Genomic DNA, 8,084 nt, shown 5'->3' with positions numbered 1-8,084 from the left:
CCTTATCTGTGCTCCACTCTTGCTTCAGGTTAAATCATGTAATCAGCTCTGTTTCCTTGGGTTCAGGTCCTGGTGCCGTCATGTTCTGGATTCACTTGCTGTTCCCCGTTAAAGAAATCACGCCTAATGCCAAACCTGACATTTGTGAGTGCTACCAGAACCTTTTTCTTCCTCATACTCTCATGGTCTCTGGATTCTCCCATTTAATTCAACATACGCTCTGCAGTTGTTACTTCGCTCACCGTCGTGTAATCATCACATCAAGAGTTTGGATTTCTTGGACGACCCCTTTCCTGTCATGGTCTCTGTGTCTCGGCCTAGTTTCCAGCCCACATGTTGTTTTGAGTTAGTCTCTCTCTGACCTCTCTGTCTCTCACCCGTCTGCCTGGGCAGAGCTCAGCTGGGTTCCCACCCTTGGCCCACGCGCCCGCTGTCAATCTGCCTGATGACCTTGACTCCTGGGCTGCTATTTAAGCTGAGGGCTCAGAAGGCGTCTTGGCTGGATCATTGAGTCATACTTGTCGGTACAGCTCTGATAATCTGTTTCTTGCGTGATTTCTCAGTTTGTTTTAACCACGTTTCTGCTGTGCATAAACTCCTGGACCTGTCCTTTTTCCTTGATGTGTTTCTCTGGCAGCATGGTGTGGAGTGGAGTGGGTGAGAGTGCTGAAGACAAATGAGAGAGGAGCGAACGAGCGGAGCATGTTTGTACTCTCTTCCCTTTTTACCCTGCACCACTGAAAATCCCTGTTCACTGTGTATAGTTTCACATGGTGTGTTTGTAAATTCACTTGTTACTGTAATTCTAGTTGATCTGGTCTGCGCCTGAGTCGGTCTCTGCCTGCGGGACATTTCCCAGGACTCCTGATATGTGCTCTTATCATTTATTCCTGATGCTCAAATACCATCCTGGACTCAACATATGTGGCTGTGTCTCTGTCTTTGCTATAGATATATGTTAATGTGCAAAATAAGGTTAAAAAAATGAAGAAATAAATGCCCTCTGTTACATTTCATAGAAACCTTCATTGTGGAATGATTAAAAGCATAAGAAAAAAAATAACAATGTTAAAAAAAAAAAAAATGAACACAATGAGAGTTAAAAGAGGTTTTGATTCAAGAATAAGAATAGAAAAATGAACACATGGTTCCCTGCTGAACACGAGTACTTCACTTCAGAGATTTCAGCCGATGCTGGTGTGACAGCGAGGGGAGTCATGTGACTACATCGTAATCTGTCCTGTGGGCCATTTAAAAGCAGCTTTGCTGGCTAACCACTGCCGTCAAAGCAAAAAACCAAAAGAAACATTGCACCTTCATTCTTGTTTCCTTACGTCCTTCTAACCTTTTCACCGTATTTTCTTTGCGTCTTTATAACAAGAGTGTAAAGTTAATAGCAGTAAATGTCAAGGCTTTCTGATTCTCAGCGAGATAGAGCAAGTTAGAGGAGCAGAGAGGAATGTGTTAAATGAGGGTTAACTACCACACTGATCCCAGAACAGCCGCATGTACAAATCAAGTTCTCTCCTTAGTTTGTCTTCATCCTCCTGGTCCTCCTCATCTCCTTGTAACTTCCTTGGGATGAAAAAGCAAAAGGGGCCTGAATCTACTCCTGCAGGAACAATCGGTCATTGTTTTGTTTTTTTAAACTGCTGAGATATGAAGCGATCCTCGCTTGTTTGTCTCTAGTCTCTGCAGTTTTATGTTAACACAAATGCATGAGTATTTTACTGACTCACTAACTGACACTAGCACTATCGGGGTTTAGAGGCGGCGTATGTACACAGATTGAGGAGGATCTAAGTATGACGTGGACGACAGAGGAAATCGGGCGCGGCCCTCCTGTCAAAGTTCATTCCCACTTTGAGTTTTTGTTTCAGAGACGGTTCAGCCTGATGCAAATCTCACTGCGAGAAGAAAAATACCCTATAAACCTACTAGCAGCTATAGTTTAGGTAGCAGCGCATAAACTAACACGTCACTTGGAGACATCTGTAGATTTTTCCTTCATGGTTTCAAATGTAAGCTGGCTGATTTGGTTCATTTTTGTTTTTTGTTTGAAACTGAGCAAACCTGGTCTTCTCCTGAGGACTGCTGCAGGTATCATGCAAGCATGTTAATTTAATAAAAAACCAACAACAAAAAAAACCCAAAATAGAATAAAACTCATTTCAGGAGGCAAATAACACTGAGAGACATTTTTTTGTACAGATGTTTGGCAAACGGAAAGTTTCTAAAGAGTCGTGCACACACGAGTAGACTACTACAACATGCTACTTAGTTAGGGGAGTTTGGGAATGACAACGAAGCGGAACAAAATTAGACCCAAACATTGTCATTGAAACGAAAACACAAAAAGCTGAGGGGAGGGAATAGAGAGGAGGAAAGCTAAGTTGGCAGCGGGGTTGCTGGAGGGAAGCGGGGAGGCAAAAGTTCAGTGGAACGTCAACGTTTGAGTCGCATGAAAAGAGACTTAAGCCACAATACAAGAATCACAATGATTAATAAGTTTTAACACTTGGTATTTTCGGTATTTTCAAAGGCTTTTCAGAAAGGATGGAAGCGGTGGTTTTCCCGCGTACCGCTCCGGCCGCTCAGTTCTTCGTCAGGCCGCTGCGCCGCCTCGCCAGCTTAGATCTGCGGGGAGAGTTTTACGTTGTGAGGAGAAGGGAATGTTTTTGAAGAGCGCAGAAGCTGCACGTTTGACTGTGGTGTGAGAGGAGCGTGTGTGTGTGTGTGTGTGTACCTTATCGTTCCTGCTAGCAGAGGATTAAAAGCGTACAGAGTTCATGTCTTTCTCGCTGTTTGCCTGCAGGAGGATGCCTCCATGTTTTGTGCACACTGCAAATGTGTTGGGTGTCTGAAAAGAAAACATCACATTATATTCATGTTCATTCAAATGATAAATCCCAGTCCATTTGCCATTTCATCAATCAATGTGTCCAAAACTGGCCACCAAAACAATTTGAATGAATTCTCATTAAAGACAAGCGTGTTACATCCAGCCTTTGTCTATCCTGCCTCAAACTGTACCTTAAGCATGGCCTGCTGGTCTTCGCTGTATTCCACCTGTGCTGTGGAGAGATTGAGGACGCCTCGCTCCACGGGGGTCGCTGTTGTAGATGAAGACGTAGGGCCGGCGAACAACCACAAAATTCTTCACCCATGAGTTAGAGCGAGGCTCCGTGAAGCTTAGAAAACCCTTCTTGGACACAACAGATCTGAAAAGAAGAGATTTGATTCATTTATGTATTTTTTAAGAGAGCGCTTGTTTTTCTGAGGATGAAGCAGAGTTGGTTTGTTTCCAGCTGAAATCATCCAGGTTCAGGAATTTGAATCGATCCACATCATTTCTGCTTGAACTCGAGAACATGAGTATCGACTGTCTGTGAGACACATGTCATAGTGACAGTATTTGGGTTAATATGGCATTACTCACCCTGGTCGCATTTCTTCAATATCTGGCACCAAGTTGAGGAACTTGTTCTTTGCAGCCCGCGCAAGGTAGGAGGTCTCCAGAGTGGGAACCATCGGGAAGTTTTCATAGTCTGAGCAGGATGGACTGGAGGCACGTGAGCTGTTCTCAGGGGTCCTTTAACACAAATCGCACCAAGTTAGAATCAAATAGATAACCTGTCAATAACCGTTTGAAGATCGAAGTCAATGTTCCTAAAAATATGTTTACTTCTGGTCCACGGAGCCACAGTCCGACAGAGAGGGGCAGGTAGAGGAAGGGGTGAGGGTGGCACTGCTGAAGCTCGTCACGGATGGATCACGTCCGATCGGTGAGATGTCAGAAAGCTGAAGTGAAACAACAGCAGGATGAGGTAGACGTTAATATATCAACTCCCTGATGTGACGCAGAAAGGCTATTGTTTTTATTTCTATTATGTCTCACCTTGCAGTCACTGATGCTGTTCACCAGCTGGTTGTATTCACTATTGAAGGTGTGTGTCAGAAGGTGCAGGCACTACAACACAACAGGAACAAGACCCATCAGCTCCCAGCAGAGAAGGAAGAAGGCAGCAACAAGAACGCCCACTAAGCCGACGTTTTTCTCACCTTGGTGGCCAGCTCCTTCTCACGATCCACCAGCTCTCGATGTTGATGGAATCGTAGCCGCTGCCTTCGCTCGGTGTGATGGCGCTTTCAAAGGTGGTGCTGGAGATCTGCGAGGAGATGGAGGTGGAGGTGGACAGAGTGCCGGAGCTCATGCTGGGAGACAGAGACTCGCTCAGGGACTTGGTGGTGGGAGCTGTTCCCACAGGAGACGCCTCTCCCAGCTTCTCTCTCAGCGCCAGAAGGTGACGGGTCTTTTCCACCTGGACGAAAGATGGGGGCGAATGTGAGGTGGGGAGAAGAGGGGAGGGTTAGTCATGTAAAGTCTGTACTCTAAGAGAAAACCTTTTAGCACTTTGGTCTTTGAGTTGAAAAGTCATTTTTCCCTCTACGATATTAAACAGAGATTTATTTCTTTATAAATCTTTTAAGGCCCCGCCTCCTGCAGCTGCTCCATCTTCTCTAGCTCCCACTGGAGCTCTAGGATGAGGCTATCTCCTCTGGGCCTCCAGCCGGCCAGGCTCTCCTCTCCAAGCACATAAGCCACTGATGTGTCCAGGACCTTCCTCCTCCTCCTCTGCATCCCTGCTCAGGACATGAGCCCTCATTAGGATGAAGCTCTCTGCAGAATTATCATAAAACAGCTGCTGTTCTTTAAACATGTTTCATGTCCGCTCACCTGGGCTTCCAGTGTCAGACGTCTTACACAAGCTCAGCTCGTAGATCCCAGTCACTCGGTTGCTCTAATGAAGCAGAAGTCATGAACAAGGCAACTCTGTATCAGGGCAGATATCTTTGATTGTGAAACAGAGATGGCCACAGTACAGCAGCCCAGATTTACCAGTCAGGAGTTTTGGAGTATCCAGTCCCAAAGAGGTTCTTGAGAGAAGTGGGTGGAGAAATCTTGGCGTCTCGGGAGTAAAAGACCATGCAGACGTCTTTGGTGATAATGGCAGGCTGAATGCAATGTTCCAGCTGTAGAGAGGAGATAAAGGGTGTGTGTTAGACACGATGACATCAAGAGACTTAAAAACATGTACAAACAGGTACAACACGGCGGAGCAGCGGCTGACCTCCAGATACGCAGATAAGGTCATGTAGATCTTCTCTCCATAGGGAGTGATGCGGCTGAGCAGGAGGGAGTTGTGCAGGGAGCTGTCCCACACTGCCTCAAAGTCCTGAAGAAGACAGAAAGAGGAAAAGTTAGCTTGGCAGCATCATTTTTTATGAAGTCCTACTTGGTGCTAACATTACAGGGTCTCTGTTTACAGCAGTGTGTCATGTTGTTAAAAAAAGAGAGTGACGTGAGCACAGTTCTGACATATCAGGAAGTGAACACAGTGACTAAAGTGGTGTTCACATTCATCCTTTAATCATGACAAAACATGAGGAATCGCACTGAGGTGAGACCTTGACAACAGATAAATCAGCAGCCACAGAGTGTCAAGCATCAGCCGACACCAATCGGGACAATGATAAGAAAGAAATTCATTTACAGACACGTGAAAAAGCAGTTTTATGGATCTAGATTATTATAACACATAATTATTTATTTAAAACAACCCAAAATGCACAAATGACTATAACCAAGTACATCCTGTGATTCAGCAGCTGATAGAACCAACTTTCACAGCAAAAACTTGAGGTAATCCTTTTTTATTAGTGTTTCACAGCAGTGTGGACGTTCAATCATGTTGAAGTTTCAACTTTGAGCCACTGCAGCACCACTCTGTTGTTGCTTTGCTGCTGCGCTCTGGAGTCACTGACCCAACGATGATCTCATTTGACTCTAGAATACTTCATGGCTCACTCAGTGACCTGCACACTTTGCAGGTTCTTTGGCAGCAAAAAAAGCCCAAATAATCATCACCCGTGCAAAACTGTTGGTATGCCGTGTTTGCTTTTCACCAATGTTAAAGCTGTGCATTAGGGCTTAGGTTTTCAACTGTGCAAACCTAACCCTTGCTGCCATGTTGTATTTAGAGGGAAAATGGTTTCTCCTGGAAGCCTTTCCAAACAGGCCATATTTGTTTTCTAATTGCACTGTCATGAACTCCAACATTTAGCATGCTAACTGTGGCCTGTAGAGCCTCAGATGTCTGGGGTGAATTTTCTGGGACGTCCACTCCTGGTAAGATTGGAAACAGTCTTAGATTTTTTTTAAAAAATGCGAATAATCTTTCTTGCTGTAAAATGATCGACTTCAAAACCTTCCCACATTCATGGGTATCAACAACTGCTTCTCTCCTCCTCAGTATGTTACCACTTACCTGAATACGCCACACCAGCAAACTGACAGTAGTGGTTACACTTACTGATGATCTAGTGCATTTGATTAGCACTTGGCTAATACTGACCCTCTTAACTAATTATGGAAATAGTCTTGGATGTATTTAGTTTTTTAAACATCTGAATTTCGGCTCAGTGTTTGTTAAATAAATAATGACATGGTATAATGTGTTCTGTGTTGTTCATCTGAGGTTGCATTTACCTCATATTGAGACCTAATAAGGACCTGATTTGTTTGTTTTTTTAATGACATCCTGATACATAAAACCTGAGAGTTCACATAACTGCATATGCTCAGAATATACAGCACACATGGATACAAATGACTGCCTTGCAGCAGCAAGGCCATCACTATGAGCTCTATACAAGGTTACTGTGTTCCTGTTATTAACAGCAGGGGGCACTATCAGCCACAGATGGGGGCCAGATATGCTCTGCTGGTGCCTCATTGGCACTGAGTTAAGACTCTATAGTGAGAAACAGCTGAGGGTGAAAACACTGATCTGGAAACATCTGAGTGTTACAGAGGATATACATAGCACTGTGGTTCAGTGTCACAATCACAAACAAATACAGAAAAGTACTAAAAAGGGTGTTGCCTCCAAAGATTGCCTTTACTGGTTTGGAGCTTAGGAGGCGTAATAACGACAGGCATGAATGAAGACAGATCTTATGCAACACACAAGCACACACAAACTGGAGAGCTTATTTCTATGAGCCTATGGGACTAATGAGAAGCATAAAGGTCTTTCAGTGAAGGAGCTTTATGTTCTCTGGTACCTATCAATATCCTTATCAATAGAAAACCTGAGGAAGAAAGAGCGCACAGAAAAAAAAAAAAGAGAAGCACAAAGAGTCAGGCAACAGAGACAATGAAGCAAAGTAAAGGGCAGCGAAAATGGAAAAGGTCGTGCAACTGTAACACGCAGACATTAAAGCGGTCGCGCCAGAATGTCGTGCTAAAAAGAAAGATTCTTTAAAATACAAGGGGGAGCAAGCGAGTCAGATACCAAGGGCACAGAGATGAAGCAGGTCTGATCAGAAACAGTTTATTAATAGGCCAGGGAGCACAAATAAAAACACCCCTAAAAAGTAAGTAATAAAATGTTGTCAATCTACTAAAACTAAATAAAATAATTCTAAAACCTGTAAAACTACCATTTTCTACATTCCCTAAAACCCCCTGATATAATTATGCAACATGTTCATCATGGGTCCACCAGCAGGCCAGGAATTCCTTCTTTAGAGCGGAGTCCACGCCAGCCTCGTCTTCGGCAGACGAGGAAGAGCCTCCCATCCTCTTGTCCTTCCACTGGGCCAATCACATCCCAGCCCAGCTTGCATTCTGCACCCGTCATGCAATGCCACCACAGCTCCCCTTGCGTCGGTGCCCTGTAAAATAACAAATAAGGTAAACCTCTGCCCTGCTGCCAATCACACGCGTTGTCTCCTACTGTCGCCGTGTCACATTGGCCATCTAGCATTAATCTTCCAGTGTGGGGCCTCCCTCCTCCAGTGCTCAGCTAGCCTGCTTTTAAAAGGTCTTTACACAGCTGATAGGCCACCTCTGCACACACCCATGCCTCAGCAGGTGATCTCTATCAGCTAATTTGTCCCATGTGCAGCCAGTCCACAGTGGATAAAAATTATGTCACATAAAACACTAAAAACCATGCAACAGAAACAGAATAAAACCATGCAAATAAAACGACACTCATAAATAAACACCAAAAATC

At 44.4% G+C, this 8,084-nt stretch overlaps 1 pseudogene; it reads right to left on the bottom strand.

Annotated features, from left to right (window-relative positions):
- Positions 1-2,594: 2,594 nt before the first annotated feature.
- On the bottom strand, positions 2,595-5,237 carry LOC134622934 (kinesin-like protein KIF1B; annotated as a pseudogene).
- Between the last annotated feature and the right edge of the window lie 2,847 nt (positions 5,238-8,084).

The sequence above is a fragment of the Pelmatolapia mariae genome, unplaced genomic scaffold (genome assembly GCF_036321145.2).
Source record: "Pelmatolapia mariae isolate MD_Pm_ZW unplaced genomic scaffold, Pm_UMD_F_2 NODE_ptg000292l+_length_28738_cov_1, whole genome shotgun sequence".
NCBI classification, from domain to species: Eukaryota; Metazoa; Chordata; class Actinopteri; order Cichliformes; family Cichlidae; genus Pelmatolapia; species Pelmatolapia mariae.
The sequence above is the reverse complement of the archived record's forward strand: the minus strand, read 5'-3'. Positions and strand labels throughout refer to the sequence as shown.